Source organism: Scyliorhinus canicula, chromosome 1 (genome assembly GCF_902713615.1).
Source record: "Scyliorhinus canicula chromosome 1, sScyCan1.1, whole genome shotgun sequence".
In the NCBI taxonomy this organism is placed as follows: Eukaryota; Metazoa; Chordata; class Chondrichthyes; order Carcharhiniformes; family Scyliorhinidae; genus Scyliorhinus; species Scyliorhinus canicula.
The window spans coordinates 226,790,594-226,813,745 of record NC_052146.1 but is presented as its reverse complement, the minus strand read 5'-3'; the positions used below and the strand labels follow the sequence as shown (position 1 = coordinate 226,813,745).

At 50.0% G+C, this 23,152-nt stretch overlaps 1 non-coding gene across 1 annotated transcript; it reads left to right on the top strand.

Moving 5' to 3' along the window:
• The first annotated feature begins 18,304 nt into the window (after positions 1–18,304).
• Positions 18,305–18,386, top strand: trnas-aga. Its single transcript has one exon. It is a non-coding gene; the product is annotated as a tRNA-Ser (tRNA).
• The last annotated feature ends 4,766 nt before the right edge of the window (positions 18,387–23,152 follow it).

The following is a 23,152-nucleotide window of genomic DNA, read 5'->3' as shown; positions in this document are numbered from 1 at the left end:
GGGGAGGTTGCTGAAACCAATCATTAAGGAGAAGACTGAACATTTGGAAAGACAAAGCTCAATCCATCATTGTCAGTATGGTTTTATGAAGGTTAAGTATGGCTTGGCAACTTGCTTGAGTTCTTTGAGGACAGAACCAGCAAGGTGGATAATGGGGAAGCTGTGGATGTGGTGTATCTAGACTTCCAGAAGACATTTGACAAGGTGCCGCATATAAGACTGATACAGATGGTGCGATCACATGGGATTGGGGGTAGAGTACAAGATTGGATTGAGGATTAACTGACTGACAGACAGCAGAAGGTTGGTTTAAATGGGTCCTTCTGTGGCTGGCGAAATGTAACTAGCGGGGTGCTGCAGGGGTTAGTCCTCGGACCTCAACTGTTTATGTAAATGATCTGCAAGCAGGGATAGAGTGTAACATAGCAAAATTTGCGCATGACACTAAAATAGGTGGGAAAGCAGGCAGTGAAGAGGAGATAAACATTTTACAGATGGATATAGATAGGCTAGGAGATTGGGCCAACATTTGGCAGATGGAGTTTAATGAAGATAATTGTGAGGTTATCCATTTTGGCCAAAGAAATAGAAAGGCAAATTAGTATCCAAATGGAAGGCAGATTAAAAATGCATCTGGACAGAGGGATCCTGGTGTCTTTGTTGATGAAGCACAGAAAGTCAGTATGTAGGTACAGCATGTAATAAAAAAGGGAAATGGAATATTAGGTTTATTGCAAAAGGACTGGAATATAAAAGTAGAGAAGTGTTACAATTGTATAGGATGTTGGTGAGACCACATCTGGAGTATTGTGTCCAGTTTTGGTCTCCTTATTTGAGGAAAGATGTAGTGGCATTGGAGGCAGTTAAGAGGAGGTTCACCAGATTGATTCCAGGGATGAAAGGGTTGATGTGTGAAGAGAGATTGAACAGTTTGGGCTTATACTCACTGGAGTTTAGAAGGATGAAATGAAATCTGATTGAGGTATATAAAATACTAAAAGGGATTGATAGATAAAGTAAATGTAGACCAAATGTTGCCCCTTGTATGGCAATCTGGAATGCCAGGTCACTGATATAGGTGGAGAGACAGTAGATTTAGAAGTGAAATGAGGAGGAACTACTCCCAGAGGGTGGTGAATTTGTGGAACTCGCTGCCCCATACTGCGGTAGAAATTGAGTCATTAAATGGTTTCAAGAAGGAGGTAGATATATTTAGGATTTTTAAAACGGGTTAAAGGGATATGGGGAACAGGTGGATTTGAGACCAGGAAGAGATCAGCCATGATCTGATTGAATGGCGGAGCAGGCGCAAAGGGCTGAATTGCCTACTTCTGCTCCTAATTCTTATGTTCCTAGACCAGAAATTCAAGAGAGTCAGGGGGCAGAGCTGGGCGTAGTGGCCAGCACAAAGGAGAAGGTGCGGGAAAGCTGAAAGGTCTGAAGGTGGATAAGTCACCCTGACCGGATGGACTACACCCCAGAGTTCTGAAGGACATAGCTGAGGACATTGTGAAGGTATTGGTGGTGATCTTTCAGGAATCATTGGTGGCAGGAAGGGGCCCAGAGGACTGGAAAATGGCTAATGTAAAACCCTTGTTTAAGAAGGGAGGGAGGCAGAAGATGGGAAATTATGGGCTGGTGAGCCTGACTTTGGTCGTTGGTAAGATTTTCGAGTCCATTATTAAGGATGAAATTGCAGAGTACTTGAAATTGCATGGTAAAATAGGACTGAGTCAGCACAGCTTTATCAAATGCCTGACAAATCTGTTTGAATTCTTTGAAGAAGTAATGAGGAAGTTAAACAAATGAGAACCAGCTTAGATTTCCAGAAAGCTTTTGACAAAGTGCCATATAGGAAGCTGATAAATAAGATAACACCACATGGTGTTCGAGGTAAGGTACTGGCATGGAAAGAGGATTGGCTGATTGGCAGAAGGCAGAGAGTGGGGATCAAGGGTTTTTTTTCAGGCTGCCAGCTGGTGACTAGTGGTGTACCTCAGGGGTCTGTGCTGGGACTACAACTTTTCACAATATACATTAACAATCTGGAAGAAAGAACTGAAGGCACTGTTGCTAAGTTTGCAGAATATACAAAAATACATGGAGGGACAGATAATGTTGAGGAAATAGGGAGGCTGCAGAAGGACCTGGACAGGCTAAGAGAGTGGGCAAAGAAATGGCAGATGGAATACAATGTAGAAAAGTGTGAGCTTCTGCACTTTGGTAGGAAGAATAGAGGCATAGACTATTTTCTAAATGGGGTAAATCTTTGGAAATCTGAAGCACAAAGGGACTTAAGAGTTCTAGTTCAGGATTCTCTTAACGTTAACGTGCCGGTTTAGTCGACAGTTAGGAAGGCAAATACAATGTTAGTATTCATTTGAAGAGTATTAGAATACAAGACCCAGGGATGTATTGCTGACATTGTATAAGGATCTGGTCAGGCCTCATTTGGAGCATTTTGAGCAGTTTTGGGCCCCGTATCTAAGGAAGAATGTGCTCAGTTCGAAAATGGTACAGACAGAGGAGATTCACAAGCATGATCCCCAGAATGAGGAGCGGTTGAGGACTCTGGGTCTGTACTCGAAGAAGTTTAGAAGGATGAAGGGGGATCGTATTGAAACGTACAGTGTTCTGAGAGACCTAGATAGAATGGACATGGAGAAAATGTTTCCTCTAGTAGGAGAGACTAGAACCCAAGGGCACGGCCTTAGATTGAAGGGACGATCCTTTAAAACTGAGATGAGGAGGAATTTCTTCAGCTAGATGGTGGTGATTTTGTGGAACTCATTTCTGCAGAAGGCTGTAGAGGCCAAGTCACTGGGTGTCTTTAAGGCAGAAATAGATAGGTTCTTGATTAATAAGGGGATCAGGGGTTTCGATGAAACGGCAGGAGAATGGGGATGAGAAACCTATCAGCCTTGGTTGAATGATGGGGCAGACTCGATGGGCTAAATGGCCTAATTCAGCTTCTTCCTCTTATGGTCTTATGGATTCTTTGATGCAATTCTTCCCACATCTCCCAGAATGGGAGCACGGTAGCATGGTGGTTAGCATAAATGCTTCACAGCTCCAGGGTCCCAGGTTCAATTCCCGGCTGGGTCACTGTCTGTGTGGAGTCTGCACGTCCTCCCCGTGTGTGTGTGGGTTTCCTCCGGGTGCTCCGGTTTCCTCCCACAGTCCAAAGATGTGCGGGTTAGGTGGATTGGCCATGCTAAATTGCCCGTAGTGTCCTAAAAAGTAAGGTTAAGGGGGGGTTGTTGGGTTACGGGTATAGAGTGGATACGTGGGTTTGAGAAGGGTGATCATGGCTCGGCACAACATCGAGGGCCGAAGGGCCTGTTCTGTGCTGTACTGTTCTATCTATGTTAATGTGCACGGCTGGAGTTTGCAGCCCCATCCACACACCATTCCCAAAAGGTTGAGGGAAAGCGTTTGAAAAGTGACCTCAGTGAATTTTCACATACGTTGCTGCAGTTATTTTTCACCTGAAACTCAAATGTAATATTGCAAAGTAATGGTGTGTAGCACCAAGCAACGGACAAAAACAATGTGCAAGCTTGAAGATGTTCCTTGGAAATCGAAAATGATTGAATTTGCCCAGGGCAAGAGATTTGGAAGTCTGACAATATTGTGTAAATTTAATTTGCACAGCAAATCACTCTGACAGGTATGATCGAGTGGACAGGTAGAACTCCCACCCAGTTGAAATCATTCTTGTATCCTGGTGAAGCAGTAAATCTCTGCCTATGGTCTATACCTTTCATTGAACTGAGTAAATTCCATGATCTTCTTCAGTATCAACCCGTGACAATACTGGAAATAGTCAGCAGATTGATCAGCATCTCCAAAGAAAATGAGATGCCTCATTTTGGGCGCCAACATTTCCTCAGTTCATCCACATTTTTTCTAATCGTTAAAATCTGAAGTATTATCCTGTCCCACCTCATTCCAGACGCTGATGGAGTTTCTGGGGTTTTTCCAACCCTTTCTTTCATTTTCAGCTTTTGGAAATTTCTGTTTTCTCGTCATACTTTTTCATTTCTTCCTTGTAGCTTTTGCCCATGATACCAAAATTCCCCCAGCCAGATTGTTAACTCACACAACCCATTGTTTTTGGCCACAGCTATGGTGACCCAGGAACCAGTCGGCAAGGATTTCATCTCAAAGGTGAATTGATTGTAAACAAAGGAATAGTTGGCTAAACTTAAGAAGTTAACAGAGGCATAAATAACCACATTTTGTGTATGAGGTACAACTTGCATATTTATCATTTGGTCACATTAATGACACCCTGGCCTGGTTTGTTCTTGATGTATGCAATGTCTGACCTTAATGGTAAGTGTCAGTTTGATTTGTGTCCCGGTCCAAGAAGCGTATGCCATTGATGCAAACTGAAACTGGTTGGTAGGACAAGAGAGACCAGAGGGGTTGGGGGGTTTGGTGATGCTGTGAGGTGACCTACAAATCAAAAATAAATCCCCGACAACAATTGAATGTGTTGTGTAATTTATACTAGCTTAAGGGTGATTTACTTTCTTGTGATAGTTTTTCATGCTGGTTTTATTCACTGTTAACTCTCACTGTGTTCATTGGGAGATTCCAACATCACACGACAAGCTCTCTGCTGGGAATTGTGATGTCAAGCATGCATGCACTGTGCCTGTAATTTCTGGAGTTTGATTTGCTTTATGTGGCCCATGCCTTCTGCCGGCTACTGCACAGTTTCCTAACTTCTTCTGTAGTTGCAGGCAGTTAGAAGTAAAGTCGTGGAACTGAGCTGGGGAGACAGCGAGAGATGGAGCACAATCAAATTTTGGATCCCACAATGGTACCCTGGAATGGTAAACTGGGGGATGGAGGTAATCTTGTGCATTACCAAACCAAATTAGGAAATCCTGAGAAACTGATTTTTCTTTTTTTTTTAAATATTTTTATTGAGACATATATGAATAAATATCAAACATAACCACAACCAAGATCAAAAAGATAACAAACAGGAGATCACATCATAACTAAATCAGTAACTAATAACTGCAACCCGCCCTCCCTACCATGCCCCCCCACCCTCTCTGCCTCCACCTTTTCTTATTATCCCCTAAACCCCTCCCATTCCCTACTGACTTAGCTGTCCTGGAAGAAATCAATGAATGGTTTCCATCTCCGCCAAACCTTTCCACTGAGCCCCTAAAGGCAAATTTAATTTTCTGCTGCCGAAGGAAATCTGCGAGATCGCTCACCCACTCCCTGTTTTGGCGGCTCCGTGTCCCTCCACCCCAACAGGATCCGTCTCCGGGCTATCAGAGAGGCAAAGGCCAGGACGTGGCGCTCTCGTCCCTTGGACTCCTGGGTCTTTCGCCACTCCAAACACTGCCAATTCTGGACTCGGGACCACCTTCACCCTCAGTACCTCCGACATCACATCAGCGAACCCCCGCCAGAATCCCTCCAGCTTTGGGCAGGTCCAAAACATGTGGCCATAGTTCGTGCCCCCCCCCCCCCCCCTCCGTACTCTGAGCCTCCCAGGATGCCCGTGCAGCGGGGTTCGCCGCCGTCACCAGGATGTCCCAGGTCCAAGAGATGCTTGCCCCCCTACGAGCACCTGCAGATGACAGGTCGCTCTACACCAACTGAATGGGGTTCCACTTGATGAACGTGCAACTGCTATGTGACCATCAGATGCCATCATGCACGTCTGCGCCTGATACCCGAGCAGTGTGAACAACGTCTTCTTCCTGACACACTCGACGATTCTTGACATGTTCAATATCGCACAGCAGAGGGGCTCTGTGCTGGTTGAGGAGGAGGAATGCCAGGTCTTGTCCAACAAGGAGGATGCCGGGGAGGGCAAGGATGGGCAGGCAAGGGGCCCATCAGGCACGGGAGGCCGCACGACATGTGCAACAGGGCCACGACATGTAGCCATTATTGAGAAAACATTATTTGCACCTCCGCAACAGAGGAAGCAGAGAGGGTGGTACAACAAAATGCTCATGCTACAAAAGTTTTTGTTACCTGGGTATACAGGTGGGCAGGAAATGGGATGCCCTGCACAGGCTCAACCTGACCCGGTTGGTGGACCAAATGGAAGGGGACTTTAAAAGGTGGGACATGCTCCCGCTGACACTGGCAGGGAGGGTACAGACCGTGAAAATGACTGTCCTCCCCAGATTTTTGTTTGTCTTTCAGTGCCTAGCCATCTCCATCCCTAAAGCCTTTTTTAAGCGGGTGAGTAGGTTCATTATGGGCTTTGTGTGGGCGAATAAGACCCCGCGAGTAAGGAGATTGCTGTTGGAGCGCAGTTGGTGGGGGTTGGGTTGGCGCTGCCGAACCTTCGCAACTACTACTGGGTGGCCAATATAGCTATGATTAGGAAGTGGGCGATGGGGGGTCGGGGGGGGGGGGGGGGGGGGGGGAGGAGCTGGGAGCAGCTGGAAGCGGCGTCATGTAAAGGTACTAGTCTGGGAGCTTTGATAACGGCTCCTTTGCTGTTCTCGCCGACCCGTTACTAAACAAGTCCGGTCGTGGTGGTGACACTGCGGATCTGGGGACAGTGGAGGAGGTACAAGACGGTGGAGGGAGCATCGGTCTCAAACCACAGGTTTGTCCCGGGTAGGATGGATGGTGGGTTCCAAAGCTGGCAGAGGGCAGGTATCAGAAGGATAGAATCTGTTCATAGGCGGAAGCTTTCCCAGTTTGAAGCCGCTAGAGGACAAATTTAATCTGCCGCCAGGAAACGCCTTTAAATATCTGCAAGTGCGAGCCTTCCTGAAAAAACAGGTAGTGGCCTTTCCGACGCTGCTGCCACTGAGGATACAGGACAGGGTGGTCTCCGGCACTGGGTGGGGGAGGGGAGGGTGCCGGATATCTACCAGGAACTACAGGAGGCGGAGGAAACCCCGGTGGAGGAGCTCAAGGGCAAGTGGGAGGAGGAGCTAGGTGAGGAGTCTGTGGGCAGAGGTCCTGGGCAGGGTTAATTCCTCCTCATCATGTGCCAGGCTCAGTCTAATTCAATTTAAGGTGGCCCATCGGGCACACATGACGGCAGCGAGAGTGAGCAAGTTTTTTGGGGTAGAAGACAGTTGTATGAGGTGCAAGGGCAGCCCTTCAAACCTTGTCCACATGTTTTGGGCATGCCCAGAGTTAGAGAGTTCTGGGAAGGGTTCGCGAGGGCAATGTCCAAGGTGCTTAACACACGGGTGGTGCCGAGTCCAGAGATAGCGATCTTTGGAGTGTCAGAAGACCCGGGAGTTCAGGGGGCGAAAGAGGCCGACGTCTTGGCCTTTGCCTCCCTAGTAGCCCGGAGATGGATTTTATTAATGTGGAGGGACTCGAAGCTCCCGAGTGTAGAGACTCGGGTTACTGACATGGCTGGGTTTCTCAGCCTCGAGAAAATAAAGTTTGCCTTAAGAGGGTCTACGCTAGGGTTCTCTCGGAGGTAGCAGCCATCCATCGACTTTCTCAGGGAAAATTAAAATGTCAGCAGCAGCAATCCATGGGGGTGGGGGGGGGGGGGGGGGGGGGCGGTGAGTGCTTCATTGGGATAGTGTGGGAAGACTGGATCGCGTGGGGTAATATCTATTTAGACATAGAACATACAGTGCAGAAGGAGGCCATTTGACCCATCGGGTCTGCACCGACCCACATTAAGCCCTCACTTCCACCCTATCCCTGCAACCCAATAACCCCTCCTAACATTTTTGGGCACTGAGGGTAATTTAGCATGGCCAATCCACCTAACCTGCACATCTATGGACTGTGGGAGGAAACCGGAGCACCCGGAGGAAACCCACACAGACACGGGGAGAACATGCAAACTCCGCACAGACAGTGACCCAACGGGGAATCAAACCTGGGACTCTGGCGCTATGAAGCCACAGTGCTATCCACTTGTGCTACCGTGCTGCCGGCAGTGCAGGGCCGCGTATCAGCGCTGCGTGGAGCACACCGGTGCCGTGCTGGCCCCCTGCGGGCCACGGAACCGCTGGGCCAGGAGGTGCGTTAACGCCGGCGTGAAACACTCCGGTGTTTACGCCGCCGTCAACACTTAGCCGCCATATTGCAGAATCCCGGCCATGGTTTCTTTCTCTTTCTATCTGGGAGTCTCCTTTCATTTCCATTAGTTTGATTAATTTCTCTCAACATCTGTGACTGTATCAAACCTGAACTTTGACTTTGACTACCAACTCCACTTCATGGTTGGGACAGATTTGTGTTTGTTTTTACGATCTCAAGTTTTATTTTGAACAAGCATTGGGGGGTTTACCAATGTGTACAGCTGCACTCCGAAAGCTCGTGTTTGAAACAAACCTGTTGGACTTTAACCTGGTGTTGTAAGACTTCTTACTGTGCTCACCCCAGTCCAACGCCGGCATCTCCACATCATACAAATAAAAAGCTTTCTTAGAAATGCATATAAAGCAAGAAATAAGGCATCATTGTGACACAGTGGTTAGCCATGCTGCTTCACAGCACCGAGTTTGGACTTCGTGTGGAGTTTGCACATTCTCCCCGTGTCTGCGTGGACCTCACCCCCATAACCCAAAGATGTGCGCGTTCGGTGGATTGTCCATGCTAAATTGCCCCTTAATTGGAAAAAAATTAAAAAAAGAAAAAATAAGCAAGCATTAACTCTCCTATTTTCTGCTTAAAAACAGCAGCATGTGGTTGATTAACTCATACTTTCTAAATATTTGAACTGCATAATGTATTTCAAAATTTCAAAATAAATCACTTGTTTCTATGTATACACAAAAACACAACATTTACCAAGCCTTGTTGAAAATGATTCCTTACTTATAGTGGCTGGAAATCCTGCTGAGAACATTAACAATTTGCAGACCCCATAATGGTAATAACACCATAAAGCATCTTCAACTAAGGGAGAGAAAAAACTGTAGACATAATAATAAATATTAATAATGAGTCTTGAATATTCGAAACAATTTGGAACTACGCGCTTCTCCATATGTTTTAAAAACACACCATGGAGATGTTAGTGATTTGGATGGATGGTTAGAATGGTTGGAATATTCAAAATTCTAATTGGGAATTCCCTTTTCAAATTGAGATTAAAGCATGTTATTCCAGCAACGTAGGGGGGAGTTTTATACTCTGACTATGTTGTATTTACCCTTGGAACAGGTTATTCATAGACCCTGACTCACTTTGCTCTACCAGTGGATTCTGTGGGGCGAATCAAATGTAGACTTTGATGCCGGGATGGGTGATGGGGAAGTCGGGTTAAACAGGCAGGAGCCATGATGTTGAAATCATGACCGGCAGTTCAGAATGAAAAATTGTGCAGTGGCAGGTAGTCCCCATGGCGTCGCTTAGCGAGCTTCAACTTGTACTACATTTCATGAATATTCATGTCCTTAAAACTTATTAAAATTAAGCTCTCCCTTCAAGATTAAGTCAACAGTACACGAGGACATCATGACACCAAGTTCACATTCATCCAAAGGTGATGTGAACCAGTAGGCTTTATGCAGTTGTGCTTGAGGTGAGCAGTTGAACTCTGGGGCACAAGGGAGGGGAGCAAGAGAATGGCAGCTCTAATGGACGGTCGGGAAAGCTGGGAATAGAAAAGGTACATGAGAGGCTTGGGACTTAAGGCTGGGGAATGGAGGAGTGAATAAGGTTGCAAGGGAGAACAGAAGATGGGGTCAGGACATGGAATTGTCTAGTGGGAAGAGCGTGGTGTCTTGAGTGTGGCGATGGTATGGGTGCAGCTAATGTAGATAAATAAAATGAGGGGTGATACTCTATCAATTACGCAAAGACGAGAGTATGATGTAATCGAGGCTTTATTACACTGAAATGTGTGGCCTCCGACAGCAGCTGACGAAATGACTGCTGTACGGGGAGCACACATATTTATACTCCACCTACTGGGCGGAGCCAGCAGGCAGGGATCTACCCCCATACCTGTCGTACAGGGGTCTTACCGTAAAGCACATATATGTACAGTATATATATTAGTGGTGACTACCACAAGGGGCCTAATGGGCAGGGTCAGCACTGTCTACGCATTTGTCCTTTGAGTCAAACGCAGGGTACTGGCTGGCAGAGGGAACATGCACAGTATCAGGGATGAAATTGATTGGCAGGGGACAGCCCACTCTGAGAGAGGGATACTCAAAAATCTCGTACAGCAGGTTACTGGATCTGACGGAAAATCTAAGGATGATGCAGGGAGGGTCCAAGAACAGACGAGGGTGCTCGATGGGGGTGGGAGTTCACTGGGGTTTGGGGGAGAGTTGTCATGCTCATTTCTATGATGACTGGTTCTAGGATGATGCAAGGAGGTTGGTTCAAGGGTTACAGAGGGAACATGCATAGTGATGTTAGGAGAGTGAACTGTGACGGCAACAGAGTGAAAGGAGATAGGAGAATGGGGTAGGGACACTCCTTTCAAATTGAGGCTCACTTGCACACTAGCTGGCCATTTTCAAAAACTCACTTTTAGCTGCTAGGTGTGCAGGTCCAAGTGTGAGGGGGCCAGTGTGAGGAGGGAGGACTTTTGAGTGTGGATAATGCGGGGGGTGGGGGGTGGAAAATCTCACTGCTCAGGAGCTGTATGGATGAGACCCCTGGACACACAGGTTCTCACAACACTCTCTGCCTTTTTCGCACATCTTTCTTGGGAGAAAACCAATGGCTTTCTTGCACCCAATCTCCCTCCAACCTCAGGAACAGGAGAAGATGTGACTGTAGCCGGGCAAATCCAGAGTTTTCACGGGGCAGCAGGGGAAAGAATAAATGGAAAGGGTTAAAAAGGCAGTGTCCACATTCAACTGTGGACAGACACAACAAATGGCCATGGCCGGGATTCTCCGATCCCGCGCCGGGTCAGAGAATCGCTGGGGGCGGGGGGTTGCGAATCCCGCCATGCCGCTCTGACACCGTGGTGGCTGCCGCAGAATCGGGGCCAATGGCGCCGGCGTGGTCGCTGCGGTGCCTGTCGGGGGCCATTGGAAGCCCCTCCCCCCCCAGCGAGTCTCCGCGCTCGACGTGCCGAGTGCCTCACGAATCCCACCGGCCATTGTTTGCGTATGGTCTTACCCAGATGGAACTTGGCATTCTGGCTGCGGCGGCCGTCCTGGTGGTGGGGCGGGGGGAGCCGACTCCGGGGGGGGCTTTCACACTGGCCAGGCCCGCGATCGGGGGCAACCGATCAGCAGGCGGGCTCATTCCGTGTGGGGCCTATGTTCCTCCGTGCCGGGTCCTTGTAGAGCCCCGCCATATTGCCCGGGGGCCGGCGTGGCAATGGCTGTGGCGCGCACATGCGCAGACCCGTGCCAGCCGTGGCAGGCCGGCTTTCAGCCCCGGAGCAGCGCACAGCACTCCGGCGCCGTTCTCGCGCCCTAGGAAGGGGTGAATGCCTGGGTCTGGCTTGTTTTGTTTTTCAGGAAGCTCTCGCGATTTCTCTATTTTACAGAAATCACAACTTCCTGAGCTTTTCAAGTCCCCAGCCCAGATTGGCTATTGGATTGTGGGTGGCCTGGGAGTCTCGCCTGTACTTGGTGGATGCCATTAACAAGGAATCACCTTAGCACAGTGGAAAAGCTTTACACACAGCCCACATTTTCAGTAGGCCCACCATCAAACAGACTATTGGCATGTTGAAAATGCACTTCTGTGACTTGACTGGTCCAGAGGGGATCTAAATACCACACAGTGTTTCATGGATAGTTGTATATTGTACACTGTACATCGGCCATGCATCATGAGGAACTCTTACATAAGGACAACAGGAAGGAACAACACTCCTCTTCAGATGAGGATGAATAGGATGAGCCTCAGGAAGAGGATATGAATGTGCATGAGCCTATAACAGATGCCAATGCCATGGAGACACGTTCCAGGGTTTTCTCATAAACACAAAATTTTCTCAAAATTGAGGGACCTACATGGGCATTTTCCCATTGTCAGAGCACATTTGCCTGCACGGGATGTCTACCAATTTCTGCCAGACTCTCATCCACCAGGAGCTACCTCTGAACCTGCATCCTCTATCACCTAGAATAGCAAGTGGAGTGGATGTTTGTCTCACACACACAATCACTACTGAAGACTGTTACCCAGGAAGACTTTGCACCAGAGGCCTCCGTCAAGCAGTCAATAATCTCAGAACTTGCTCTATCTTTTCAGGTCATTGACTTCACATCAGACAGTTTAATTCTCCCTGTGCAGGGCAGCTGGTACATGTTGTTCTGCCAGTTGCTTGTGCAATGGTGCCTCCCTATCTCTCTGAGGGGAAGGGACGTCTGGAGGGAGGTCAAGGTGCTTCAACCCTTCTCACCTTGTCACTGTTGTATGGTTAGGGCAGCAGATTGCAAGTAGACCGCATATGGATTGATCATATGCCATGGCTCTTTATGGCAACATCAACATCTCTGTGGATGAAGCCATGTGCTCACATGTTGGAGGTAGTGCAGAACTCAGGACATGCATGGGCTCCTTCATACTCCGTAAAAAGCTATGAATAATCATTGGCATCTCCACCTTGGGTTTTGCGAACACCTGCTGCATTTCTAACAGGCTTCTTATGACATGACCTGTCACCAGTGTGATGATTAGCAGGGACCAGTGTGGAGTTTAGCACTTGATTCCAAAAGTGTTCCAATAGTCTAGGACCTCGTTCGTCACAGCCACCCTCCCAGCCACAAACTCCCTCCCTCCCTTTCAGCCACAGACTCCCTCCCAGCTGCAGACTCACTCCCTACCTCCCAGCCATAGACTCCCTCCCTCCTAGTCACATGTTACGCTCCGATTGTAATAAGAACTCTTTGACTCCAAGTTTAGTAAGTCTAGTGATCACTTCTTCAGAACAAAACTGTGCCACCTTTACCCACTTTCTCAGTGGGCCAGACAGCTGGTTTGTGATGCCGAACCAAGCCAGTAGCGCGGGTTCAATTCCCGTACCAGCTCTGTGTACCCGAACAGGTGCCGGAATGTGGTGACTAGGGGCTTTTCACAGTAACTTCATTGCAGTGTTAATGTAAGCCTACTTGTGACAACAAAAGGCTATTTATTTATTTATATATATTGGTGCAGTTTATTAAACAATAATTGCAATGTTTATCAGAAATGTAACATTGACTGACAAAGCAAGTGAGATTGAGAGGACCAAGCAGGCTCACCTGTCGTATTAAAGGTAAGCGAGAATGGTGGGTTGCGAAGGTCGGCTGGCGTGGATTTGTGAAGGTTGGCTGGCGTTAGTCACGAATGTTGGCCAGCATGGGTTGCGAAGTTGGGAAGGATGGCCAGTTGATTAAAATGGGTCCCAAGCAAAAAAGTTAGAAAAACATTGGCGTATTCTACCTTTCCTCTTTGGGAAATTACCTCTTCCCAGGAATCAGCCTGCTGTACCTTTTTTAAAAAATGTCTTTTATTGGGTTTTTGCGCCTGCTGTATCTTTGTTGTACTCCCTCGAAGGGAACAATATAATTCATTTGGCAAGGAGATCAGACTTGAATGCAGCTCTCCAGGTGTTGTCTCACCAAAGCTCTGATAATTACAATAAGTCTTATTCACTCCTAGTCTCCAATCAATTGTTGAGGACATCGAACATACACAAATTTTAACCAAGGGCTAACTTTGTAATCAGGGCTGAAAGGAACATCCACTTCTGAAAAAAAAGATTCTTTCCAGTTCCCATCTATGTTGCTGAAAGAAGTGATAACATACATTATTTATTTTCTTTACAGCTGATCCACCTCTGCAATTCGTAGATGTCGCCTTGAATTCAAAAATTGCAATGTCACTCTATATTTAAAAAAGGATCAAAGGAAAGAATCGGAAACCAAAGGCAGAATGAAATATTTACTTAAGTTATGAGAAGTGGATGTTTGGCATGGCAAGTATTTATTGCTCACCCAAATTGACCTTATGAATGTGGCGATGAGTCACTTTTCAGAAGAAACCAACAAATCAGTTTCGTTCGGGAGTTCCAGTACTTGGATCCTTTGACAATAATATTTTTGCAAGTCAGGATTGTACTTGACTGGGAGGGGATTTTAGAGGTAGTGGTGTTCTCCTCTGTCTGCTGGCCATTTCCTTCCAAGTAATAATTATCGTAAGTTTGGAGGAGTCCACCTGCGTGCAGGAGCAGGGTGTAGTGCCGGTCATGCGTGCCACCCAGGCCGAAACCGCACGGGTGGCCTCTGCGGTGGAGGCAATGGGTGCGACGGTGTCAGACATGGGTCTCAGTATGCAAGGCCTGGGGCATCCGTGGCCCGGGACATGGCTGCCCTCTCACAGGAAGCCATGAGCCAGAGCCAGCTAAAGATCACAGTGGTGCTCAACACCGTGGCCCAGTCTCAACAGGCCATGGCCCAGTCTCAACAGGCCATGGCCCAGTCTCAACAGGCCATGGCGCAGGCCGTCGCTGAGGGCATCAGCGCCATTGCCCAGGTGCTGGCCGGCGTCGCCCGGACACAGGCAGGGATGGCCAACTTCCTGAGCTCCATGGCTGCAAACTTGCAGACCCTTGTTGATACTAGGGCGGGCCTCCAGGACTGGCAGTGCCAGGTGCGGGAGTGCATTGGGTGCTGGATCCGTTCACACACCCGACCCATGGAGAGGTCCGGGGGCCATCGGGCAGCCCGAGGGAGGATGGGGTGCTGAGGCCCGTTCCAGGTCCCCATGTTGGGGAGGTCCCCACAACACTCGGGCTCCCCCCTACCCTCCTTCCGTCCCAGGTGCATCTGATGGGCAACGGGCAGAACAGGCTGGCAGCATTTCATCCCAGTCACCCGAGCCAGAGCCTGGCCCATCCAGGCCAGGCCACCCCAGGAAATGGCCGCCAAAGGGGTCCCTAGTCACAGGGCAGGAATCGCAGGAGTCCACCACCAGTTCTGCTGTACCATCTGGGGAACCACCTAGATGTAGCCATAGGGCCCGTAAGGCCAAACAATTAGACACTGAGTAAGTTGACACGGGTGCAGGGCACTGATTAGTCATGGGGCTAGGACACATGTATGAACTGTTTGACTTTAAAATCACTTTCATACCTGCAGAAGCTGCCTCTGTGCTCTGTCCGATGCGTGCGGGGGTGGGGTGTGAGGTGAGCGCCAGTGTGTGTGAGGGGTGATAGGACGTCAAGCTCAGGTGAGTGTGCCCCCCTCCCTCCCTGGCCCTCCCTCGCCATCCCGCCCCAGGCAGATGACGGGTCCGTGTGCTGCAGCGTCCATGCTGGATGCAGGGATGGTCCAGGTGGAGGGTTGTGGAAATGAGTCAGATATTGTCTAACGATGTAGAGCCCGGCGCTCATTGCAGGGCGGGTTGTCACATCCTAAATGGCCTGCAATAGACCTGCTTCCACTGGCGTCCGAGTGAGCCCTGGCCGTTGTGCCGCAGGTGGATGTGCAATGGAGGGGTGGTGTGCATGCAGGTGTTGCGGTTGTGGGCGGGGTGGCGTACTGTGCTGTCCGTGCCCTGACACAATGATTCCCAGAATCCCCTAGTCTGTGAACCGTGAGGCTATCAGCCCGTCCCGTGCCTGCTGGCCCAGCTGGTGACGGTTGGCAGCCTCCCGTCCCTGTCCAGCCCGTCTGCCCTGTACATTGCTCCTCATCTGGGGAGCCTGCTCTTCATCGTGATGCTCCTCCCCCTCCTCCTCCTCCAGCACATCGCCCTAACGATGCGGCGGACCCTCTCCGAATGGTAGTGGAGGGCCCTCCAGAGCGGTCCAGGCACCTTGTGCAACTTCAGCAGCCCAAAGCACCTTTCGACCACACCATTGGTTGCTGCATGGGCCTCATTGTATCAGGTCTCCACGCCGTTCCGTGGCCTCTGTATAGGCATCATCAGCCACGACCGCAATGGGTAACCCTTGTCACCCATCAACCAGTCCCTCAGCTGGGGGGGGGGGGGGGGGGGGGGGGGGGGGAGAGAGAGAGAGAGAGAGAGAGAGAGAGAGCGTGTCCCTCGAACATGGCAGGGATGAACGATTGTGCCAGGATAAACGCATCATGCACACAGCCCGGGTACCGGGTGCAGACGTGCAGGATCTTCATCCGGTGATCACAGACCACCTGAATGTTCATGGAGTGGAACCCCTTCCTGTTCATGAACATGTCCCTGTTATCCGCTGGTGGCCGCATGGCGACGTGCATCCCATTGATCGCCCCCGTGTACCATGGGTATCCTAGCCAAGGCTGCGAAGCCCGCTGCTCGGGCAGTCTGGTGGGCGTGGTCCATAGGGAACCGGATGTACCGGTTTGTGATGTTGTACAGGGCATTCATCACTGCACCGATGCACCGGTGTACCGATGTCTGAGAGATTCCGGAAAGGTCCCCACTTGGCGACTGGAACGACCCTGTAGCGTAGACGTTCAGGCCCACCATCATCTTTCCGGCCACCGGGAGAGAGTGTCAACCCCCAGTCCCATGTGGTGCCAGGTGTGCCATCAGGTGGCGGATATGGGCGACGGTTTCCTGGCTCATCCTGAGTCTCCTCGTGCATGCCCGGTCCGTGAGATCACGGTACGATGAGCGGCGCCGGTATACACGGGGGCAACATCAGGCGCCTCCGCCACCTCCCTGGCACGTCCCTGCTTCAGCCCCCAAAGGGCAACATATAGAAGGGCAGGTCCAGCTACGCTGGCCAACATCGCTCGGTGATGCCCAAACAAAAGGGTCTGCAGGGAGTGGGTGTAGATGACATTTCACCATTGCCCATACCCCCCTCCGCAGCCAGGTGCCATGGGCTGCATGGTCACGACTGTTGCCAGCTGGCACCTGGTCAGGGAAACCTCCCCCCCCCCCCCCCCCCCCCAATGTGGGCACTCCCCACCCCTGTCACTCCCCTCCCCATCCCCTGTCACTCCCCTCCCCATCCCCGGCACTCCCCTCCCCATCCCCGGCACTCCCCTCCCCACCGCCGGCACTCCCCTCCCCCAACACTCCCCTCCCCTCCCCCGACACTCCCCTCCCCTCCCCCGACACTCCCCTCTCCACCCCCGGCACTCCCCTCCCCACCCCGGCACTCCTTTCCCTGGCACCAACCATGATCACCGGCACGCAACCCCGGCCCTGGGTTGCGTCAGCCAGCACGACTGGTTGACGCTGTTAAAAACCATGTTTGATTTACACCGGCGTGACCTGCGGTCATGTCGGTGGGACTTCAGTCCATCGGGGCTGGAGATTTGGGGCAGCCCCGGGGCCCATCGCTTCGCACCGATTCTGGCGATTCTGCGAGGAGTGCGCCGTGATTCCTGTCAGCGGGATTTTTCTCTGGCCGGAGAATACGCCAGCCGGCGTTGGAGCGGCGGGGCGGGATTCATGCTGCCCCCCCCCAGGGATTCTCCCACCTGATTGGCTGGGTAGGGGGAGTGAAATGTTTGAGGACTCGGGTCTTTCTTGCTTGGTCATTCTTAAAAGAACAAAAGAACAAAGAAAGGTACAGCACAGGACAGGCCCTTCGGCCCTCCAAGCCTGCGCCGACCATGCTTCCCATCTAAACTAAAATCTTTTACACTTCCGGGTTCCGTATCCCTCTATTCCCATCCTATTCATGTATTTGTCAAGATGCCCCTTAAATGTCACTATCGTCCCTGCTTCCACCACCACCTCCGGGAGCGTGTTCCAGGCACTCACTACCCTCTGTGTAAAAAACTTACCTCGTACATCTCCTCTAAACCTTGCCCCTCGGCACCTTAAAACTATGCCCCCTAGTAATTGACCCTTCTACCCTGGGAAAAAGTCTCTGACTATCCACTTTGTCTATGCCCCTCATAATCTTGTAGACCTCTATCAGGTCGCCCCTCAACCTTCTTCTTTCCAGTGAGAACAAACCACTCAACCCGCAATTCCACCAACCTTTGTGTCGTCCGCAAACTTACGAATAAGACCAGTTACATTTTCCTCCAAATCATTGATGTATCCTACGAACAGTGAAGGTCCCAGCACTGATCCCTGCGGAACACCACTAGTCACAGCCCTCCAATCAGAAAAGCACCCTTCCATTGCTACTCTCTGCCTTCTATGACCTAGCCAGTTCTGTATCCATCTTGCCAGCTCACCCCTGATCCTGTGTGAGGGCAGCATGGTGGCCTAGTGGTTAGCACAACAGCCTCACGGCGCTGAGGTCCCAGGTTCGATCCCGGCTCTGCGTCACTGCCCGTGTGGAGTTTGCACATTCTCCCCACGTCTTAGTGGGTTTCGCCCCCACAACCCAAAAATGTGCAGAGTAGGTGGACTGGCCACGCTAAATTGCCCCTTAATAGAAAAAAAAAAATTGGGTAATCTAAATTTTTTAAAAAAATAAATAAAAAAAATAAAACATTTAGCACATGTAGTCATGGCCGAGTGGTTAAGGCGATGGACTAGAAATCCATTGGGGTTTCCCCGCGCAGGTTAGAATCCTGTTGACTACGTATCGTTCTTTTGGGGCAGCACGGTGGCATAGTGGTTAGCATAAATGCTTCACAGCTCCAGGGTCCCAGGTTCGATTCCCGGCTGGGTCACTGTCTGTGCGGAGTCTGCACGTCCTCCCCGTGTGTGCGTGGGTTTTCTCCGGGTGCTCCGGTTTCCTCCCACAGTCCAAAGATGTGTGGATTGGCCATGCTAAATTGCCCGTAGTGACCTAAAAAGTAAGGTTAAGAGGGGGGGGGGTTGTTGGGTTATGGGTATAGGGTGGATACATGGGTTTCAGTAGGGTGATCATTGCTCGGCACAACATCGAGGGCCGAAGGGCCTGTTCTGTGCTGTACTGTTCTATGTTCTATGTTCACCTTTTGTACCAGTCTGCCGTGAGGGTCCTTGTCAAAGGCCTGACTGAAGCCCATATAGATAACATCCACTGCCCTACCTGCATCAATCATCTTTGTGACCTTCTCAAGAAACTCTATCAAGTTAGTGAGACATGACCTTCCCTTCACAAAACCGTGCTACCTCTCGCTAATACGACCACTTGCTTCCAAATGTGGGTAGATCCTGTCTCGAAGAATTCTCTCCAGTAATTTCCCTACAGCTGACGCAAGACTCACCGGCCTATAGTTCCCTGGATTATCCTTGCTCCCCTTCTAAAACAAAGGAACAACATTGGCTATTCTCCAGTCCTCTGGGACATCACCTGAAGACAGTGAGGACCCAAAGATTTCTGTCAAGGCCTCAGCAATTTCCTCTCTTGCCTCCTTCAGTATTCTGGGGTAGATCCCATCCGGCTCTGGGGAGTTATACACCTTAATATTTTTCAAGACGCCCAACACCTCGGGCGGAATTCTCCACAAGGCCCGATGCCGTCGTGAAATCTAGAGAGGTTCACGACGGCGTCGGAGACCGCTCCTTGCCCCCTATTCTCCCCCCTCCCCGGGGGGCTAGGAGGGCCGTGCCGTAAATCTTGGCCGCGGGGCCTTGTCGCCGGTGTCAAGGCTCGGCGCGCCGAGAATGACGCTGCCAGCGCGCCTAATGACGTCAGCCGCGCATGCGCAGGTTGGCCGGCTCCAACCTGTGCATGCGTGGCTGACATCACGACGGCTGACGGCTGAAACCCGCGCATGCGCGGTTGCCGTCTTCCCCTCCGCTGCCCCGCAAGACGTGGCGGCTTGATCTTGCGGGGCGGCGGAGGGGAAAGAGTGCGTCCCTTTGAGACGCCGGCCCGACGATCGGTGGGCACCGATCGCAGGCCAGTCCCCTCCTGAGCACGGTCGTGGTGCTGACTCCCCTCTCCGCCCCCCACAAGCCCCATACTCACCTTTGGCGCGCTGTTCACGCCGGCAGCGACCAGGTGTGGTTGCCGCCGGCGTGAACCGGTCGGGAACGGCAGGCCGCTCAGCCCATCTGGGCCGGAGAATCGCGACCCGCGATTCTCCGAGCGTCGTGTTGCAAAACGCGACATGCCATTTGGGGGGGGGGGGGGGAGAGAATCGCGGGGGTTGCCAGAGCGGCCCTCCCCGCGATTCTCCCACCCGGCATGGGAGCGGAGAATCGCGCCCCTATTCTTTTTGGATCTCAATGTGACCTAGGCTGTCTACACACCCTTCTCCAGACTCATTATCCACCAATTCCTTCTCTTTGGTGAATACTGATGCAAAGTTGGAGATCGCAGTTGATCGCAGGAGAACTTGACTACATCTCAGCTATGATGTTCGCAATAGTTGAATTCTCTTCTATTATCAAACTGGGCATTTGAAAAGTGGCCACTGTGCAAATACTAACAGCGCATACATAAGAAGCAGCATTCCAGCTGAGTTATGCCCAAGGAGGAAAAATTGTGGATAAAGACAAATTTTCCTCTTCGACAAGAAAGTACTGTGAATGCTGGAAATCAGAAACAAAAGTGCTGGAAATACTCAGTCGGAAGTTCATGGGCGGGATTTATTTATATATATTTACAGATAAAGTTCATCTGTATTTCTACTTTTGTGTTGAGTGGTTTTAAAGTGGGAGAGGGTGCGTTATTGTTATGGGGTTTGTTGGTGGGGGGTGTAGTTGGGTGAATTTGGGGGTTGTTTACTGTATTGTTGGAACTGTCTGAGGGAGGGGTTTGGGTGTGGTTCTCTGTTTCCTTCCTATAATGTTTGATATTAAAGTTGGATATGTGTTTGGGGGCTGTTTATTTATCCATTGTGTTAAAGACTTTGATTTTTACCCTTAGTGGGGGTCACCCTGCTCATAGTTTAGCTTGTTAACGGGAGAGGAGTGGGGAAGATGGCTGCAGCTGGTTACCTACGAGGGCGATTTTTTTTGTTTCTGAAGGTAACGAGCTTTGGTTTTTGTGCTTGTTTACTGGGGAAGTAGCGGGGGTAGAGTTTGATTCTTGGTGGATTGTTTATCTGGGGGGGGAGAGCTGAGTGGGGGGGGTGGGGGTAGGGGAGGAGTTGGGGGTGAGCTAGTTTGATGGCAGTGCATGAACTGGCTTGATGGGGGTGATGGCGCCCATCTTGAGTGGGCCTCGAACTGGCACAGGTTGGGGCCTTACTGGATTGCCTCACAGGGTGGATATAGCTGATCCTGGGGTGGGGGAGCAAAGACCCTCTGTTTGGTTGGTTACATGGAATGTGAGGGGGTTAAGTGGACTGGTTAAATGATCCTGGGATTTGTCCACCTGAAAGGTTTGAAGGCTGATATGGTTTTTCTACAGGGGACCCCCCCCCCCATTTGAGAATTAGGGATCAAACAAGACTACAGAAAGGATGCGTGGGGCATGTGTTTCACTCGGGTTTTGATGTTAGGACACGGGGGGACGCGGTGTTGATCAACAAAAAGGTGGCTTTTTCTGCAGTTAACATTGTGGTTGTTTCAGGCGGGAGATATCACTTAGTTAGTGGGGTGTTGGAAGGCACGTTGGTACTTTTGGTTAACGTGTATGCACTGGGTCTGGATGACTCAGAATTCATGACAAAAATGCTGGCTTCTATTGCCGATCTCAGCTCGTATCAGTTAATCATGTGGGGGGAGGGCGGGGGGGAACTCAGTGATCATAATATATGATCATGCCCCACATTATGTGAATCTGTTACTGGAGGAATTTGCAAGCGGGTATCCTTCGCTATTGGGGAGTATTGGAGTTCAATAAGAACGAGGCGGTCTCACCCTCCATGCTCTGGGAAGCATTGAAAGCAGTCATTAGGGAGGAGATAACTTCTTGTAAGGCACAAGGGGATAAATCTGGGAGGGTGGAGAGACACAGACTGATAGAGGTGGACCGCCAATACTCGATTGTCCCAACGCTGGAGCTTTTGACTGAAAGAAATTGCAGATGGATTTTGAGATGTCAACTGGGAAGGGGGTGAGCCACCATCGTCGCTCAAGGGGACTGTTTTACAAGTGTGGGGAGAAGACCATAGAACATAGAACATAGAACGATACAGCGCAGTACAGGCCCTTCGGCCCTCGAAGTTGCACCGACATGGAAAAAATCTAAAGGCCATCTAACCTACACTATGCCCTTATCATCCATATGCTTATCCAATAAATTTTTAAATGCCCTCAATGTTGGCGTGTTCACTACTGTTGCAGGTAGGGCATTCCACGGCCTCACCACTCTTTGCGTAAAAAACCCACCTCTGACCTCTGTCCTATATCTATTACCCCTCAATTTAAGGCTATGTCCCCTCGTGCTAGCCACCTCCATCCGCGGGAGAAGGCTCTCGCTGTCCACCCTATCTAACCCTCTGATCATTTTGTATGCCTCTATTAAGTCACCTCTTAACCTTCTTCTCTCTAACGAAAACAACCTCAAGTCCATCAGCCTTTCCTCATAAGATTTTCCCTCCATACCAGGCAACATCCTGGTAAATTTCCTCTGCACCCGTTCCAAAGCTTCCACGTCCTTCCTATAATGAGGCGACCAGAACTGTACGCAATACTCCAAATGCGGCCGTACTAGAGTTTTGTACAACTGCAACATGACCTCATGGCTCCGGAACTCAATCCCTCTACCAATAATGGCCAACACACCATAGGCCTTCTTCACAACCCTATCAACCTGGGTGGCAACTTTCAGGGATCTATGTACATGGACACCGAGATCCCTCTGCTCATCCACACAGCCAAGAATTTTACCATTAGCCAAATATTCCGCATTTCTGTTATTCTTTCCAAAGTGAATCACCTCACACTTCTCCACATTAAACTCCATTTGCCACCTCTCAGCCCAGCTCTGCAGCTTATCTATGTCCCTCTGTAACCTGCAACATCCTTCCGCACTGTCTACAACTCCACCGACTTTAGTGTCGTCTGCAAATTTACTCACCCATCCTTCTGCGCCCTCCTCTAGGTCATTTATAAAAATGACAAACAGCAACGGCCCCAGAACAGATCCTTGTGGTACGCCACTCGTAACTGAACTCCATTCTGAACATTTCCCATCAACTACCACTCTCTGTCTTCTTTCAACTAGCCAATTTCTGATCCACATCTCTAAATCACCCTCAATCCCCAGCCTCCGTATTTTCTGCAATAGCCGACCGTGGGGAACCTTATCAAACGCTTTACTGAAATCCATATACACAACATCAACTGCTCTACCCTCGTCTACCTGTTCAGTCACCTTCTCAAAGAACTCGATAAGGTTTGTGAGGCATGACCTACCCTTCACAAAACCATGCTGACTGTCCCTAATCATATTATTCCTATCTAGATGATTATAAATCGTATCTTTTATAATCCTCTCCAAGACTTTACCCACCACAGACGT